Source organism: Oryza sativa, chromosome 4 (genome assembly GCF_034140825.1).
Source record: "Oryza sativa Japonica Group chromosome 4, ASM3414082v1".
NCBI lineage: Eukaryota > Viridiplantae > Streptophyta > Magnoliopsida > Poales > Poaceae > Oryza > Oryza sativa.
In genome coordinates this window covers 6,525,212-6,545,346 of record NC_089038.1, presented here as the reverse complement: position 1 = coordinate 6,545,346, position 20,135 = coordinate 6,525,212, and positions in this window count along the sequence as shown.

Genomic DNA, 20,135 nt, shown 5'->3' with positions numbered 1-20,135 from the left:
TTCACATAAATTGTCAGTTTCAATTTCTAGAGTGGGCTGGTTTGGATGTGCTTCTACCATGCACCTGAAAGCATCCTCTACGGCTTCCACATATCCAAGCTTTGCACCCAAACGATTTGTACTGACACTGACCATAGTGAGGCAGGACAGGTGCTGGATGCCTAGACAAAAACCACCATATGTTGACTTGAAATTAGCTACATTGATTCCAAACGAAAGTTGTCCAAGCCTTGGCATAGATCCAGCTTCAAACATCAGACCCGTATGCGTAGATTGGAAAGTGAAAGGCTCCAACTGTTGGAATCCATGGATGTCGCTGATGGCAATAGATCTTTCATTTTGGTCTGGGTCTAAACATAGGTACAAATTTGTCAAACTGGGTATACTTCCAAGGACCTGAAGATCATCTTGATCTATGTCCTTAATAGTAAGAGCCAATCGCCGGATGCTCACAAGGGAGCTCTGCCATATGTTAACCATGGAAATGCTTTCTCCTCTGAGTACAAAACTTTTAATGCTATTTAGAGGTAGTAACAAGGAAGAGAAATCATCGTTGTTTCTCAAGTGAACATGAATGCTCAGATCATGGAGATTGCAGGCTTCTAGTTTGCAGAGAGAAGATGCTATTATTTCCTTGTATCTCACTTTATTACCTTCTAGCCTGTCAATATCCCAATTTATGCTCAACCTCCACAGGTTTTTCAGCTCACACAGTCCCTCCAGAAATTCCATCGAGTGTCTGAATACATCTATGCCTACTACCTCTTCTAACATTTGCATATTTTTGAATTGATCAGGCAACTTTGTTCCATCATTGACATACAGAACAGCTAATCGCTGCAGCTGAGTAGTAGATTTAGGCAGTTCTTTTACCGATGTAGCTATGACATCTAGCACCTCTAGACATTTGAGATCTCCAAATTTTCTTGGAAGTTCAGTTATCTTCTTCCCTTGGATTGTCAGGTACCTCAACTGAGAAAGTCTTGTCACAGTCTCAAGATGATGGTTTTCTAATCCACATTCAGCACAAAACCACAAGTCCAGCACACGCAAGGTGCTGAAGTTGGAGAAAGTGGGTAGTTGCTTTGCACCCCAAAAAATAGTAGGGATCTAAGCTGCGATAAATTCCAGCTTGGAGAAATAATTATGTCTGATTGCTCGTGTCCCTGTATCAGAGATAGTCGACGAACCTTCATATCTGGAGTTGACAAACATGTAAGCTGTGGATAGTTGATTGTAGCAGCAAAGTTCTCTTCAATAGACTTGGACAAGAGGAAATCGTGGATGGTGTCATGGACTCGACAACTCCGCGCTTGGCCATCAATGCGTATTTCCAATGGCTGGACTAAGCTTCTGTTAATAAGTTAATAGAAATAAGAATTTCCCAATTTATATAGGTTTTGTCGACTATCTCCTTGAATGAATCCTTCAGCTATCCATCTATCTATCAAATGCATTCGAGGAATCCTAAAATCTTCTGGGAATATAGTCAGAAACAACAAGCAAGTTCTGAGATGTTGAGGTAGGTCGAAATAGCTGAGAGATAATATCTTATGCCTTAAAATCTGAATTCTCTGCAAGTGCATAACCAATGGATCTTTGTATCCGATCCCATTGATCTGTTTTGTTCTTGTTAGCCAACAGGCTAGATGTGGTAATGATTGCCAATGGCAAACCACCACATTTCCTCAATATTGCATTCGAAGCTTCGACAAGGTGAGAAGGGCAATTTTCCTCAGAGTCAAATATTCTTTTCAAGAATAACCTTTTAGAATCAATGCTACTAAGGGGTTTCATTCTGTAAACAAGATCACCCTGAGAAGCTCAGCTTTGCGCTACATCGATTTTGCGTGTAGTTGTGATTATTCGACTCTTGCAATCCTCTTTTGGAAAAGCACACTCAATAATTTCCCATGTTGGTATGCTCCATATATCATCAACTATTACAATGTACCTGTCAAATGGTTGTACGAAAAATCTGTACCTTATTATAAATAGAGATTTGCAACGGTCGTGCAAAAAGTATCTCGAGGTATTGGTACCTCACGGTACTAAATCGTTTTCGGTCGTTGGATCTAATAATGCCCATCCTGCCTAGCTAGATCCAATGATCGGAAACGATTTAGTACCGTGAGGTACCGGAACCTCGAGATAATTTTTGCTGGAATGGAGCAAATCTTTTATAAATAACATTAATTAGACGAATAGGGATACTCTACATGTCCACAAGAAGAGATATGCTCCAGTCTAGCAAAAAGTATCTTGAGATACCGAGAGATTTGCAACGGTCGTGCAAAAAGTATCTCGAGGTATTGGTACCTCACGGTACTAAATCGTTTTCGGTCGTTGGATCTAATAATGCCCATCCTGCCTAGCTAGATCCAATGATCGGAAACGATTTAGTACCGTGAGGTACCGGAACCTCGAGATAATTTTTGCTGGAATGGAGCAAATCTTTTATAAATAACATTAATTAGACGAATAGGGATACTCTACATGTCCACAAGAAGAGATATGCTCCAGTCTAGTAAAAAATATCTTGAGATACCGGTACCTCACGGTACCAGATCATTTCCGATCGTTGGATCTAGCTGAGCAGGATGAGCATTGTTAGATTCAACGATCGGAAACGATTCCGTGAGGTACCAGTACCTCAAGGTACTTTTTGTTGGACCGGAGCAAATCTCCAATGGAAAACACCTAGGGTGACCCCTTGAAAGTTTCAGCACCTGTTAGGATGAGAAAGTTTGTTTGGAATTTGGTTTAGATTCTTGCTGTAAACTCCCTCTTGAGTGCTTTACAGAATCGCCTGTGCGAAAAGAGTCCAAAATGTGCATATGTCATGCTATGTTTTGAAAAACACAAAGAGAAACCACTTTCTTTAAGATCAGAAACCTTTTGAGCCAGCTTTATTATAAAGAAATATAACAGGACTACAGGAATTCTAGGGTTTCACCTGGCAACACCACCTAGAAACACATCTGCTACACATTCAAAACAGGGCACTAAGCCACCAAAGGACTACACATGAACTATCTTGAAGCAAAGGAAACATCAATGCCACACAAGAATAAAAGAGACTTTTAATTAGAATAATACAGCTTGAAAATAAAGCATGAAAGGATTTACTCACATACCTTTTCTTTTCAAGAAGTTTTTTGATTGTGCTAATAATTTGATTCTCATCCCATGCGTCGGTCTGGACATATTCTTGATTGCAGATTTGGGATAACAAAGATTTCAAAATGCTTCTTATATCAGGATTCCGAGAAATTGACACAAAAGCTCGACACTCAAACTTGGCAGCAAGTTTGCGGTACACTTGGTTGGCAAGAGTCGTTTCGCCTAGTCCTCCGAATCCAACTATGGAGACAACTTTCAGATCTTTTGCCAATTCATCCTCATATGTGAAGCACTTGATGATGTCTTCTACAGGCTCATGAATGCCAACAAGGTCAGATGCATCTTTATATATTGCGCATACTCGTGGGTCAATGGTCGAATTTTGCAGCTTCGAAGTTCCTTCATCAACCTTGTACCTTGTGAACCTCTCACTTACCTCTATGACTTGCTTCTTAATGACCTTTATGTCCTTGGCAATTTGATGTTGAGTCTTGAGTTTTGTCAACAAATTCTTGCTCTTGTCGATAATGTTGGAATTAATGAATGGGCCTTAGCCCACTCGAAGATTAATTCTTTGGAAAATCACAAAAGCCCACCTCATGGGATGGCATGCATGTGGAGTTTAGTACCACCTTGCTTATTCTAGGAGAGGGGGACCTCCTTAAAAGGGAGGATGCCCTCCTAGCCACTTGAAGCATGTGTGGTGGAGAGAAGAGGGGAAACACACGCGCGCGCTCGCTCGCCTCGCCGGGCCGGGCCGGCGGCGCGCGTGCACGACGTACGCGTCGAATGGTCCGAAAAATTGGCTCCTCACCCTTGCGCAGATGCAGCCTCCTTTTGCAGTTTTGTTTTGCTGCAAATTCGGATTCGTTTTGTTTTGGAAACGTTCCGAAAAATCCGGTGCGTGCAAACGGCGTGGAGTCCGGATAAGTTACGCGCGACTTATCCGGTTCGGTTACGCGCAGTAGAGATCGTGCGGGCGCCCTGATCAAGCGACCCTTCTCTATATAAACCGACCCGCCGTCTTCACGCAATATATGCGAAAATCAATCTAGGGTTTGCCTCCTACTCTGTACTGCGCCGTCGCTCGTAGACTACTCCATCCCGCTCGCCGGCGTGCACCAGCGATCGGGAGAGCAGGTCTCCGGAACCTCTGCCTTTGACGTCCTGCACCGGGAGAAGGCGGCAATAAGGTTTTTGGGAAGCGCTTCGCGCGACTGCTCCCTGTTCGTTCGCGACGGCTCGCCTTCCTCTTCGCTCGCGTGTTTCGTGCCTTCGTAGACACCTGCGAAAAGTTTCGACCAAGCAGCCGGTCTTTTCGTCACCTCGGTACGTGTTCAATATGTTGCGCATATTTGATCTGTTCATGTTATTCTGCGTAGTTTACATGTGTAGATCTAATGATGCGTTCATGCTAGTTTTCATCTGTAATGTCATGATTTATTTATGGAATAAATTAAATCCTTATATGCCCATAATCTCAACAATCCAAAAACCTTATTATAGGCACTGTGATTTTACTATGGCTGGTTTTGCCGATGCACTGAGGCCGGATAAATTCACCGGTGTGCATTTTAAGAGATGGCAGATCAGGGTCACTATGTGGCTGACAGCTATGAAATGCTTCTGGGTGAGTACTGGCAAACCTGAAGGAGTTCTTACTGCTGAACAGCAGAAGCAATTCGAGGAAGCCACTACTCTCTTTGTGGGATGCATTCTTAGCGTTCTTGGCGATCGTCTGGTCGAGGTGTATATGCATATGACCGACGCTAAGGAGTTGTGGGATGCACTGAATACTAAATTCGGTGCTACTGATGCTAGCAATGATCTGTATATCATGGAGCAGTTTCATGACTACAAAATGGCTGACAACCGTTCTGTAGTCGAACAGGCTCATGAGATACAAACCATGGCTAAGGAACTCGAACTCCTTAAGTGTGTCTTACCCGACAAATTTGTGGCCGGGTGCATTATTGCAAAACTTCCTCCATCTTGGAGGAGTTTCGGTACTGCACTCAAACACAAGAGACAGGAATACTCCGTTGAGGGGTTGATTGCGTCTCTTGATGTTGAGGAGAAAGCTCGGGAAAAAGATGCCGCGTCTAAGGGCGATGGTGGGCAGTCCAGTGCCAATGTTGTGCACAAGGCCCAGAACAAGAGCAAGGGGAAATACAAAGCTCAGCAGACCACCAACTTCAAGAAGCAGAAGAAGAACAACAACAATCCTAATCAGGATGAGAGGACTTGCTTTGTGTGTGGCCAAGTTGGTCATCTGGCTAGGAAGTGTCCACAACGCAAGGGGATGAAGGCACCTGCAGGGCAGACTTCTAAGTCTGCTAATGTGACCATTGGCAACACTGGAGATGGAAGCGGGTATGGTAATTTACCTAGTGTTTTTTCAGTTAATCAATCTACTAATTGGTGGGTTGATACTGGGGCCAATGTACATGTTTGTGCTGACATCTCATTGTTTTCTTCTTATCAGGTCGCACGGGGTTCCACCGTCCTAATGGGGAATGGGTCACATGCTTCTGTTCATGGTGTTGGCACGGTAGATCTGAAGTTTACTTCGGGAAAGATCGTGCAGCTGAAGAACGTGCAGCATGTCCCTTCTATTGACAGGAATCTTGTTAGTGGCTCCCGTCTGACTAGAGACGGATTTAAGTTGGTTTTTGAGTCTAATAAAGTAGTCGTGTCTAAACATGGATATTTTATTGGTAAAGGTTATGAGTGCGGAGGCCTGTTCCGCTTTTCCCTTTCTGATTTCTGCAATAAGTCTGTGAACCATATTTGTGGCAGTGTGGATGATGAGGCTAATGTTTGGCATTCACGTTTATGTCATATTAATTTTGGCTTGATGTCTCGGCTTTCCAGCATGTGTTTAATTCCTAAGTTTTCCATTGTCAAAGGTTCTAAGTGCCATAGTTGTGTGCAATCGAAGCAACCTCGCAAGCCTCACAAGGCTGCCGAGGAGAGAAACTTGGCACCACTAGAACTCCTACATTCAGATCTTTGTGAAATGAATGGGGTGTTGACGAAGGGTGGAAAACGATATTTCATGACATTGATTGATGATGCTACTAGATTTTGCTATGTGTACTTGTTGAAAACGAAAGACGAGGCTCTAGACTATTTTAAAATTTATAAGGCAGAAGTTGAAAATCAACTTGACAGAAGGATAAATAGGCTTAGGTCTGATCGTGGTGGAGAGTTTTTCTCGAACGAGTTTGACTTATTCTGTGAGGAACATGGCATCATACATGAGAGGACGCCTCCCTATTCTCCCGAGTCTAATGGGATTGCTGAAAGGAAGAACCGCACACTGACTGACTTGGTGAATGCCATGTTGGACACCGCCGGACTGCCTAAGGCATGGTGGGGGGAGGCATTGTTGACCTCAAATTATGTGTTAAACAGAGTTCCTAACAGAAATAAGGACAAAACACCATATGAGATATGGATTGGTAGAAAACCATCACTTTCTTATTTGCGCACATGGGGGTGCTTGGCGAAAGTCAATGTACCAATAACGAAGAAGCGCAAACTTGGACCTAAGACTGTGGACTGTGTTTTTCTGGGATATGCTCATCATAGCATTGCCTATAGATTTTTAATAGTTAAATCCGAGGTACCGGACATGCATGTTGGTACAATTATGGAGTCTCGTGATGCTACCTTCTTTGAGAGCTTTTTTCCAATGAAGGATACACATAGTGGTTCGAACCAACCCTCTGAAATAATTCCCAGTTCAATCACACCACCAGAACAAACTGAACATACACATGAACTTGTCTCTGAGGAGGATGTCAGTGAAGCTCCTCGAAGGAGTAAGAGACAAAGGACGGCTAAGTCTTTTGGTGATGATTTCACTGTGTACCTCGTGGATGACACTCCTAAGTCAATTTCAGAAGCATATGCATCTCCTGATGCAGACTACTGGAAGGAGGCTGTCCGTAGTGAAATGGATTCCATTATCGCTAACGGGACTTGGGAGGTGACAGAGCGACCCTATGGGTGTAAACCTGTGGGGTGCAAGTGGGTGTTCAAGAAGAAGCTTAGGCCTGACGGTACTATTGAAAAGTACAAGGCTCGGCTTGTTGCTAAGGGCTATACTCAGAAAGAAGGCGAAGATTTCTTTGACACTTACTCACCTGTTGCTAGATTGACCACAATTCGTGTGCTACTTTCCCTAGCAGCCTCACATGGTCTTCTCGTTCATCAAATGGACGTTAAGACAGCTTTTCTTAATGGAGAGCTGGATGAGGAGATCTATATGGATCAACCTGATGGGTTTGTAGTTGAAGGTCAAGAAGGCAAAGTGTGCAAATTGTTGAAGTCTTTGTATGGTCTGAAACAAGCTCCTAAGCAATGGCATGAGAAATTTGACAAAACATTGACATCTGCAGGCTTTGCAGTCAATGAGGCAGATAAATGTGTGTACTATCGCCATGGTGGGGGTGAGGGAGTTATTTTGTGCTTGTATGTTGACGACATACTGATATTTGGGACAAACCTTGAGGTGATAAATGAGGTTAAATCATTCTTGTCTCAAAATTTTGATATGAAAGATTTGGGAGTAGCTGATGTTATCTTAAACATTAAGCTAATTAGAGGTGAGAATGGGATTACTCTCTTGCAGTCCCATTATGTGGAGAAGATCTTGAATCGCTTTGGCTACATTGATAGTAAGCCTTCTCCAACACCTTATGATCCTAGCTTGTTGCTTCGCAAGAACAAGAGAATTGCTAGGAATCAACTGGAATACTCCCAAATCATTGGCTCGTTGATGTACCTGGCTAGTGCAACTAGGCCTGATATCTCCTTTGCTGTGAGCAAGTTGAGCCGATTTACTTCTAATCCGGGAGATGATCACTGGCGTGTGCTTGAGCGAGTAATGCGCTATCTGAAAGGTACTGTGGAATTGGGACTTCACTATACTGGGTATCCTGCGGTACTGGAGGGTTATAGTGATTCTAACTGGATCTCTGATGTGGATGAGATCAAAGCCACTAGTGGATATGTTTTCACACTGGGTGGTGGTGCTGTTTCATGGAGGTCTTGCAAACAGACAATTTTGACGAGGTCAACCATGGAAGCAGAACTAACGGCACTGGATACTGCTACTGTTGAGGCAGAATGGCTGCGTGATCTATTAATGGATCTGCCTGTTGTTGAAAAACCGGTGCCGGCTATCCTTATGAACTGTGACAATCAAACGGTAATTGTCAAAGTGAATAGTTCTAAGGATAATATGAAATCGTCTAGACATGTGAAAAGACGATTGAAGTCTGTCAGGAAATTAAGAAACTCCGGAGTTATAACGTTGGATTACATCCAAACAGCGAGAAACCTGGCAGATCCCTTCACGAAGGGACTATCACGAAATGTGATAGACAATGCATCGAAGGAGATGGGTTTGAGACCCATGTGAGTTATACTATGGTGGTAACCCAGTCTATGTGATCGGAGATCCCGTGAATTAGATCCTGGGAAGAACAAACCATTAATAAACTAGAGGAGAGTACCAATATATATACCCTATCCAAGTGAAGATGCATATACTCTCGTGAGCTGCAAGGCAGGTTGGCTATGCCTTAATGAGTTCTGTTGGCTTTAATTAGCAAAGATGTTGTCCTGCAGAGCATTCTTGAAGGAACTCACCTTTGTGAGCTTGACTGTTGGTCGCAGTCTATGAAGATTTTGGGTGAATCTTCTAGGAAGCTTACTAAAGACCTAGGAGTATGACTTATACGCTCCACCCGAGGGGTAGTCTACAGACGGTCTAGTACCAGATAAGACTTTGAGTGAAACTTGCTTGCACAAGACTTGCAATTCAAGGCGTAGTCCATTGTTCAAGTTGTGAGTAAGTGTAGCTTGGAGTTCTAGGTGGATGTTCAACCTTAATTGGTCTCCATCGAACCGCTGGTATATAAACAGTACATTGGAAAAGGCAAATCTCAGTGGGATTTTGAGATTTGGTGGGGGATTGTTGGAATTAATGAATGGGCCTTAGCCCACTCGAAGATTAATTCTTTGGAAAATCACAAAAGCCCACCTCATGGGATGGCATGCATGTGGAGTTTAGTACCACCTTGCTTATTCTAGGAGAGGGGGACCTCCTTAAAAGGGAGGATGCCCTCCTAGCCACTTGAAGCATGTGTGGTGGAGAGAAGAGGGGAAACACACGCGCGCGCTCGCTCGCCTCGCCTGGCCTGGCCTGGCAGGGCAGGGCAGGCGGTGCACGCGCAGATGCAGCCTCCTTTTGCAGTTTTGTTTTGCTGCAAATTCGGATTCGTTTTGTTTTGGAAACGTTCCGAAAAATCCGATGCGTGCAAACGGCGTGGAGTCAGATCGTGCGGGCGCCCTGATCAAGCGACCCTTCTCTATATAAACCGACCCGCCGTCTTCACGCAATATATGCGAAAATCAATCTAGGGTTTGCCTCCTACTCTGTACTGCGCCGTCGCTCGTAGACTACTCCATCCCGCTCGCCGGCGTGCACCAGCGATCGGGAGAGCAGGTCTCCGGAACCTCTGCCTTTGACGTCCTGCACCGGGAGAAGGCGGCAATAAGGTTTTTGGGAAGCGCTTCGCGCGACTGCTCCCTGTTCGTTCGCGACGGCTCGCCTTCCTCTTCGCTCGCGTGTTTCGTGCCTTCGTAGACACCTGCGAAAAGTTTCGACCAAGCAGCCGGTCTTTTCGTCACCTCGGTACGTGTTCAATATGTTGCGCATATTTGATCTGTTCATGTTATTCTGCGTAGTTTACATGTGTAGATCTAATGATGCGTTCATGCTAGTTTTCATCTGTAATGTCATGATTTATTTATGGAATAAATTAAATCCTTATATGCCCATAATCTCAACAGATAAACTCCTTAAATCCACGAGTCCTGGAAGAAGGTTCATGATCGATTAGGACCATGGACTTGTCGATGTAGTCCTCGATATCATACGATAGCTCTCGCACAGCCCTGATCCGGAGCTTGGCTTGCACGTCTGGATCCTCAACCTCTGACATTTTCAACAGGAACGCTCGCATGGCCTCAAGCTCATCTTTCATAAACTCTATGTCTTCATACACATCCTTGTGCAGCTTGTATTCATAGCGTAGCATAGCGGCCAATTTCTTGAGAAGAGAATTCATTGCTCCAGTAGATGCGCTCACTAAAATTTCTGCCATTGTTATGATAAGGGTTGTGTGATAGCTAGCTAGAATGCCCTCCCTTGATGTATAATACTGATGCTTTCCTGCTTGATCTATTACTCTAATAACCAGTGGTCACCATTTGCTTTTAGCTGATATTGAAAATGATATGCTTCATATATTCAAAAACTGCCCAGCTGTCTTTCCTTGGAGCCATGTCAAAAGTCTAGAATGCTGCCATCCAAAAGATCAACTGTCCGGTCATCATCTTCCCTTGGCAATCATGTAGAAATTGCTCCCCCAGCTGCAGCTACAGAACGTGCTTGTAAACATACCCTATTTGTAGCTACAGAACTTTAACTTCATTGTCATGTACCCCCTGGTCCCAAAATATAAGTATTTTAGGACTTCGACCCAGTCTTCGAGATACTATTTTGACCAACAATATCTATAAAAATAAGAAATTTTAAATAAAAGAGTTGCATATTATGATAGTTTATTTAATGATAAATCTAGTAACATCAATTTTACATAAAAGATCTTTTTTATTTTTTTCTATTAATAGTCAAAATTAAAAATATTTGACTTGGCACTATACTAAAAATGCTTATATTTTAGAACAGAGGGAGTATTTGTCTTAGACTCAAAAGTGACGTGATGAAAATCTATTCTGAAATGGAATCATTGTCTTATGCTGACAATCTAACATGGTAGGAAGTGTCAAACATGACCCCACAAATTAACAGCAAGCCGTGCTATCCAGGAAGTGATAGTGGTATCTGTGAATTTCCATAGTCATCCATTTACTTTGACCAATGCCGAGGTTGCATCCTAATCACTCGTTTACAGAGGGTGCTTCATCAATGTGCAAATCCATTCTAAGTTAAACAAAAACTAGGCCACATGTTCCATGCCATTCACCCTGAGCTGCAAATTACTACCCCAAAACTGATCTCACAACTCTATATAACTCTAGCATAAAGAAGTGCAATTGGGGAAAAACAAGAAATAAAAATTGTTAATAGGATGCAAAGATTACGGAAAATTGATCAGAAAAGGATGTGCAAGGAATTGCTTGATTGATAACAATAGGCCATATAGAATTATATCCACCTTGATTCATAATAATTCTGAAATTGCTTGATTGATAATTCATAATTGTGATGGATAATCCAATCCCTGCACCATCAAATTCAAACCAGAGTGGTTTTCGATGATGTGGGCACTACTACAAAACATCAAATAGGTATTGCCATAATAGGTGTCGGTAGTGCTAAAACCGACACCTATAGGCCTTTTCTCACCTTCGCGGGTTGAAATCATAAAAAACCGATACCTTTAAGTAATTATAGGTGTCGGTTTTAAATAAAAACCGGCACCTATTATATTTTGTGTCGGTTTTTTTTCAAAAACTGGCACCTATAATATATGATAGGTGTCGGTTAATTAAAAACCGATACCCGTTTTTTTAAAAAAAACCGGCACCCACCTAACACGAGCCGAGCCGGAGCCGAGCCGGCGGGCCCCACCACGAGGCAGCGTGGAGGAGATAAGGTCGCTCCCTTCTCTCTCGCTGACTCGCTCTCTCTTCTCTCTCGCCCATGGCCTCTCTCTCGCTGACTCGCTCTCTTCTCTCCCTCCCTTCTCTTGCTCTCTTCTCTTCCTCCCTCCCTTCTTTGCTCGCCGGCGAAGGCGGCAGCGGCGACCGTGCCCTCTCCTCCGCTAGATCCGGTGGGAGGGGAGGCGGCGGCGGCAGGAGGGGAGGTGCCAGCGGCGGGCGGGGCCGGAGGGGTCGGCAGCGGGCGGCTCAAGGAGGTGGCGGCAGGCAGCGGGCTCGAGGAGGAGGGGAGGTAGCGGTGGTCTCGCCGCCGGGGAGGAGCCCTCCTCTCCGCCAAATCTGGCAGGAGGGGAGGCGGCGGCAGGGGCGGCGGGCTCGCCGGGGATTGGTGGTGGCAGGCGGCGGGCTCGTGAGGAGATGCGGCGGCGAGCTCGCCGATGGGAGATGGCGCGACGGGAGGTGGCGCGACGGCTTAAAGACCGACCGTGCGACGATGACGAGGTGTGATTTTTTTTATTGCATAAATTTGATTGCCAAAATTTCGTTGTGTGGATTGGGAGTTTGCGACTACTTGGCTTGATGTGGCTCGATGTGGGAGGAGGAGGGACCGCTCGGCTTTATGCGTCGGCTCGATCGAGCTGGCTTTTTTTTTTTGAGTCATCTAACCTAAAAGGTGCCGGTTCTAAGGAACCGTCACCTTTTTGGTTTTCAATCAGTGCCGCCTCCTTTTTGCCGGTTGGGAAAACTGGTACCCAAGGGGGTTTCCCAACCGGCACTATTCCCCTTTTCTGTAGTAGTGGGGCCTGATAGAGACCGACCTTGAAAGAGACCGACCTTGAAAAGCAAATACAGAACCAACGAAGATGCAAAGCCTGTCTGACAAACTGAAGCTAGGGAATTGTAAGGTGGAAACCGCAAATGTTTAACCTATTTTAAATACTACTATGTGCTTCATTTAATCAATATTTAGATGTATCCTAGTGGTTTGAATTTAAAATCTGATGCTAACCTTGCGAGGTTCGAATCGAAGTTGCACCTATTTTTTCTCTTTTTAGTCACGAGGTTATTTTCCCTCTCGTTTTTTTTTTCTTGCACGTGCGGTGCACGCTGGCTGGTGCGTTTTCGGGATGCATTCATGAGGGGTAAACAAATCCACAGTAAATCTCAATCCGTCAACAATTACCATACTTTGGATAAAGGGTAAAACGTCAACAATTTTAGAACAATTTTAGTACTGAAGGAAGTATAAATATATAGAGGAAGCCTTTTTCTTTCCACGCGTGGATTTTATCTCTCTGTCTCTTTTCTTTCCACGTGCGGTGCACGCTGGCTGGTGTGTTTTTCTCACTTGCACAGTGGACACAAGAGACTATGCACTCAGCATTAAATGGGATGTATTCACGAGTGGTAAACAAATCCACAATAACCTGGTAAATCTCAATGCGTCAACAATTACCATACTTTGAATACAAGGGTAAAGCGTTAACAATTTTAGTACCGAAGGAAGTACAAATATGTAGAGGAAGCTAGACCAAATGCTCAGACTATCGATCAAAAGGAGCGTTGAATCAAGGTCAAAAAATAAAAAAAGGAGCGTTGAATGGGAATCGAAGGGTGCAAGGGATGTTTGGTTGCTTACTAACTTTGCCAAACCCTATATTAGGCAAGGTGTGGCTGCTATAAAATATGTGGCCACATCTTAGCCAAAGTTAGCAAAAAATACTAGTGTATGATATGTGGGGTTATATAGAGAAAATGTGTAGCTAGCCACAGTTGTGTCATGAACCAAACAATAGCTAAAAAACTGTGGAATGACTAACTTTAGGCATGGCAACTTGTGGCATGCAACCAAACAACCCCGCACTCCACCCTGGCTGCAAATTGCTACATCAAGACTGGTCTCAAAATTCTATATAACTCTACATTAAAGAACTGCAACTGTAGGAAAAACAGAAAAAAATGAAAATGGTTATATGCTGCAAAAAGAATGTGCAAGGAACAGAAAGGAGAGAGAGATGGAGATTGTTGGAAATCTAGTCATAATTCGGCATATTTTAATCTAAAAAAATAGCATAATAAATATGACATATGCAATAGCACCATAAAAACATGTTTAACACTGATATGAGAAGAACATACTCGGAGAAACCCTTTGGATGATGAGGCATTGTTGTTGTTATTGCCTCCGTGGTCATTGCCGTTCCCTCCTCCATTGCTGCCGTTCCCTCCGTTCCCGTACTGGTCGACATTGCCGTAGAGGAAGTAGAGCTGAGCTTGACGTAGATGAAGCATTGTCGTGCCATGAGCAGTCACACAAAAGAATTGGACTACCAAAAAATTGATTGCCCATCTACCTGTGCAGGTACTTAGGTGGACAGAATTCCGGAGGCCTGCTCGTCCCGAGTAATTGTGCGCACAGATGCTCAGAATCGGGGAGGCCGAAGCAACACAGGAACAGATGGTTGGGACTTGGGAGGTGTGTACCAAGGAAGAAACATAGAGTCAGGGGAGATGTGTTGGGATACGCGTAGGCTACGATAGTATAAATCAAAATTTTCTATCGCGTAAACCAGGAACCATGCAAGTATTAGATCATAGATCGTTACTACTCGACGTGCTGCGCAGTGGAAGAAGACGCTGAGAAGTCGAAGGAACTCTCGCGAAGTAGCGCGCATCGATGTAGAGGAAGTAGTCGATCGCACCGGCTCGAGCCTTCTCCTCCTCGTGCATTCTACTTGCCATACTCCCACGCCGATCAGCACCACAAACCAGCGGCGCCTCTACCGGTATTGTCACACCCTGAAGTTCCTTCCCAAGCCTAAATTAAATTTATAAATCACCTAGAGAAAATATTGGTGTAAAAGCAAGAGAGAAACCCTAATAAATTAATGCAAATAATAATCGAAATTTTTCTTGAGTTCTACATGTCGAAATATGCTAACAAGATTTTTAGTGGAATTTTCAGAGCTCTAGAGCTAATTTTAACCAATTAAAAATGAGCACAAGCAATATTCAATCCCAGGAAAATTCATTTCCTTCTTTTTCTTTTTCCCCTTTTTCTTTTTCGAATGGGCCGCCGGCCCATTCTCTTCCTCCTCCCCCTCCCTGCTGGGCCGGCCGAAGGCCACGGCCCAGCCGGCCGCCCGAGCCCCCTCCTCTCTCCCGGGGTCGCTGACAGGTGGGGCCCACCTATCGGGTCCTCCCCCAACCTCCAGTCGCCGCCGCGCATCCGGCAACCGCCGCCGCCCCGCTCGCTTCCGCGTCTCCTGGGCCACGTCACTCGCGTCGCCGCCCGCGCCCACCTTCCCCGCGCCCACTCCTTCTCTCTCCCGCCCGCGCCCGCGCTTGAGACGGCCGGGATTCAATTTTTGAATCCTGCCTCTCTCTCCTCCCCACCTCTCCCCACTCCGCCGCCGAAATCACGGTCACCCCGGCCACGATTGACCCCCGCGGGTCTATATAAAGGTTCCCCGTTCCCTCCTCTCTCTTTTTCGTTTTGCAATCGCCCGTTCCCGTGCCCTCCATCGCCCTAGCGCCGTCGCCCCCCTTTCCACCGCCGCCGCCACCGCTCCGGCCGCCGCTAGCCGCTGCACCGAGCCGCACCGTCGACGCTGTCGCGTTCGCTGTCGTGCGGGCCACCCCGTCCACCCCTCTCCCATCAGATTCCACCGCCGGAACCCACTCCGCGCCGTGCGCCGGTGAGCACCGCCATGGCCGCCGCCTTCGGCCGGCATCCTCGCCCTCTTCCATCTTCCTCTCTCTCTAACTCCTTTCATCGTGTTCGCTAGGTGGTTCTGGAACTCGTCCCGTTGCCGTCATCACCCTCCGTCGCTCGCCGTCGTCAATCGCCGTCGGTGAGACACCTCCTCCCCTTCCTCTCTCTCTCCCAATCCTGCGCCGCGCCGCCGTCTAGCCGCCGCTTAGATGCCGCTAGCACCGCCCGTGCCGTCGCGCCGCCGCCGCTCGTTGCGCCGCCGCCGCTCGCCGTCAGTCGCCACCGTCTGCCGCCGCCGCCCCACGGTAGCGCCGCCGTACGCCATGGCCGCCGGGCCAGCTTGAGCCGCCCGTGTGCGCCGGCCGCGTGCTCCCTGCCGCCGTCCGATCTACCCTCGGGTAGATCGGGGCCATCCAACCCCACCGCCCGCGTGGTTGCCACGTGGCCGCCACATGTGCGCCGCGTCGGCGCCACGTGTTCACCACGTGGTGCACCGCTCCTTCCTCGGTCCGTGGACCCGGTCCACCGTGGACCCCCCCGAGTCACTGTCTTGTGGGGCCCGCATGTCGGCGCCGCCCTCTCTCTCCCCGGGATTTTAATTATTGCGCAATAAATCAATTAAGGATTTTTCTATTTATAGTAAAAACAGAGTGAATCTTCTAAAATTCATATCTAATTCATCCGAGCTCTGTTTAAGCCCATTCAAGTCTCAGTAAATCAAGAAAAATGCATAGAATCCATTAAAAATGGTTCTGTTCTCTGTTTCAGTAGTCTTATAGCCTGTTTGTGTTGTTTGCTTTGTATGTCGCTTAGATTCCGGCTCTCCCGACGCTCTGGTGTACTTTGAAATAGTCGCCGAGGTTTCTCCAGCAGCAGAGCAAGGCAAGTCATGCTTGTCACTTGAACATATTGAACCCATATTGCAAATGCCCTATTGTTTTTCTTTAAATACTGCATTGTTTTATAATGTTACTACGGGATGTTTACCTACTGTACAGCCATGCTATTTTTGTAACATGCTCTTTTGTTAGCTTGGGATATAACATGACTAGATATTGGACTAGGGATTGCTTAGCCATGCTTAGTTCAACTAGCACACAATGGGGGACTACATTAATGCATAGATATCATATTTTAGTAATGATGTTGGTTAATGCCACCGCTCCGGTGTTGGTTAATTAAAATATACCATATGGTGGGCTGTGGGTGCATGGTTTTGATGGTCGCGCGCATGGCACTTAAGGACCGGTTCACGGGAAACCCTGGAAGAATTCCTCGTACTTGCCACAAGCCAGCATGGGCAACGGCTGGGCTGGTAGTGTAGCTTTCCTCTAGCTGACGCATCCAGGCAAGGGTGAGCGTGATGGAGTTAGGATGGGCCCTGCGACGGCCTATGCGGCTTCCGGATTCACCTAGGCACGAGAGGGGACTGCCCGCTGCCTTGCGAGGAGTAGGGGTGAAACCTGAGGTGTGGTGTGCTTGGTTAGAGGGGGTTATGCGAAGGGTCCTGTCACGGCCTCTATCCGGTATGTCGTGGTGGCATGTCGGCGCACGGGAACGTGTCGTGGGGTTGTGTCTTGTGGGTACAGTTGTACACCTCTGATCAGAGTAAAACTATTCGAATAGCCGTGCCTGCGGTTATGGGCGGTCAACCAGATTCACCGTGATTAGTCTCACCCTAGTTTGGTCTAATGGAATTGATTAGTTCAGGTGGATGGTTGGGCCTGTTGCAACGTGGTGTAGCGTTGGACAGTGGATGGATAATATTGATTAATTATTACATCTATTTTACTGCTTTCAACTACTGTTTATAAATGCTCGCTTTATGCAAAAGAACCTCTCTGGCCATCCTTTGGTAATACCCTGCATCATACCCCTATTCTGGTATGACTTGCTGAGTATGGTGGTTGTACTCAGTCTTGCTCTTTTTTTTCCCCCAAAACCCCAGAGTTTGAGTATGCGTCAGATGGTGGCTTCTCCGAGGAGTAGGCTTCATCCGTGCCGTCGAGGATGCCTGTGGAGTGGTGTTCCCGCTGCAGTCCAAGCCAAGGCTTAGCTCCATTTATCTTTCAATTTTTCGCTGCATTTATGCAAGACTGTTATAATGTTTGTAAGACGTGGATCTGTATGTCAACTTTGTTGTTTGTGTACCCTGACCGGTCCTGGACGGGGGTTTTAATGCACATTCTGCTTGGAATTCTATTCAGGAATTTCTGGGCGTGACAGGTATCCACACGTACAGGGATGGAACGCCACGCGCAGATGTGCTAGCACCTGCGCGCGGCTAGGGTTTTGCTCGGGGAGGGAAGTGACGGCTAGGGTTTCTCACGTGATGCAATACCTCCGCCGGTTACACCGCTCACGAATATATAGGATCCGTCACTCGGGCCTCCAAGGCCCATAGGACTCCTATTCGGATCCCTATTCGAATTAAGCTCATATTGGATATCCATCCAATCCTCTTATTCCAGCCCATTAAGCGTGCGACCCTGTAGGTTCATGTATATTCGGCTGTAACCCGAAAACTCCTTTTCGGTCCACGCGTAAACAGCGGCCCCTAGCAGAACTTATTGTCCCACCGGGCATACATAAAGATCATATCGGCTGAACCTCTAGTGTATACTTATATGAACCCCTTTGCCTCACGATATCGATTAAGCTCAAGGCTAGATATGTGCCATCCTCTAATAGCTCAATTATTCACTTGAACCTGTTTATAGATTATATAACTTGTGATTGACTCCTCAATCACCTTTGGTATGGCCATGCACTTCCATAATCTACAACATCGAGGGGCCCAGAGATATCTCTCCATAGGAGGGGCAAATCTCATCTTAATTATTCATATCCCACTACATGTTTCATAGCATACCCGAAAACTACTTTTATAACTACCCAATTACGGAGTAGCGTTTAGCAGTCCCTAAGTAAGCTACTATACATGTTGGGAACCATGATAATCTCAGGTCTAAGGATTCAACACCAACACTAAATGAGATCACTGATGACACAACACATATGGCTCTTGCAGTGTCTCATGTTGGGTCTATCCAACAACATGTTCACTAACATGTGTCCACATTATTAATTTAGTATCTCTATACCATGATCCATGAGACATGATCATCAATTAATACATGTGCTGATCATCTAAACATATTTGTTCCACATATGATATTTGATCAGGGATCCTTTAAAAATAGCCACACATAACATAAAGAGTCTCATGAAAGAATCACATATTCATTAACCACTAATGAGTTTATCTATTTTAAGGAACAAAGTCGAATAAATATGTAAACATAGTATGTGATACAATCATTTCTATGATTGCCTCTAGGGCATATCACTAACAAGATGAACGGAAGAAGGTTTTCTATCCATCTCGGGGTGGATGATGAGGACATCACTCCTTCGGATATACACAACAATTCTCCGCCGGTCATTCAAGGACCGATTACAAAAGCTCGCGCGCGACAATTGAATTTAGAGGTGAGCTCGTTTCTATACTCTTCTTTATATGATTTTGAGAATAGATTGTTACCTAATGATTATATTATGATTAGGAACAATGGAGAGGACAAGGAGACACTTAGAGAGGGGCTTAGAGGTGTGGAGGATCAGCAAGGGCGTCCAAGTTAAGATGGAGGTCCAAATCAAGTCAACTTCGAGTACGTTTCGGAGTCCAGGACTAGTTTGCTCTAAAACGGACGATCAGGTCTCATACGAGCTCGGATTGGTGCATTATTTTTATGGATGGAAAGCTAAGAAGATAAACTTTCCAATGGTTCTAGTCCGATAGCCAAACTCTTTCCGAGTCATGGGGAATCGACCGAACAAGTTGATGTCCAGAATCTGTCCCGGTGCTGCGTCGCCGTATTTGGGCCTTTAGGCCATGTATCGTGTTGGAACGCATTAGGGTTGCATGAAAGGTTGTTTGCACGACCCTAAACTCTATATATCAGGACCCCCCGCCACCTTTAGGGTTTGGGTTTTGGTTAAATTAATCTGTCAAGAACAGTTTCGCTGCTAGATCGGTTTGTAAGACCCCAACTTTGTGAGCTTGATCATTCATCTGCAATTTGGTTGTATTCTTTTTTATTCTTGTTTGTGTTCTTCGATTCGCAAGTAGGGATTAGCCTTCTCGGCGAGGTCAACCGGGTTTCGGCACGGTTGATAACCAGAGGAGACGTGGTGCTGCGATTGCAGGGCTCAAGAGCGTGTTTATTCAGAAGCTGGATCGAATTGTGTTGTGACTCCACCAAATCGGATGTTTATCAGAACATTTCGGAAGATCGGGAACCCTAGTCCACATCAGTGGAAGATAAAGACTGAAGCACGGGAGACATTACAAGATTGATAGAGCATTATGGTCTCATCCGTTACTGCAGTAACGTTACCATTTATGCCTGTCGGTTACACCTTTGCTCATAAAAACAAAACAGTTGGAGGACCAAACCCGGCATGCCACACCTCGGCCTAGGCCCGGCAGGCTCAGCTTGGCGTGTGTGCTCACGTGTATGGTAGTCCCACTACTTCTTAATTAGTGACTATTTAATTCGAGGTCCCTCCATATTAATTTATATGGTTGTAT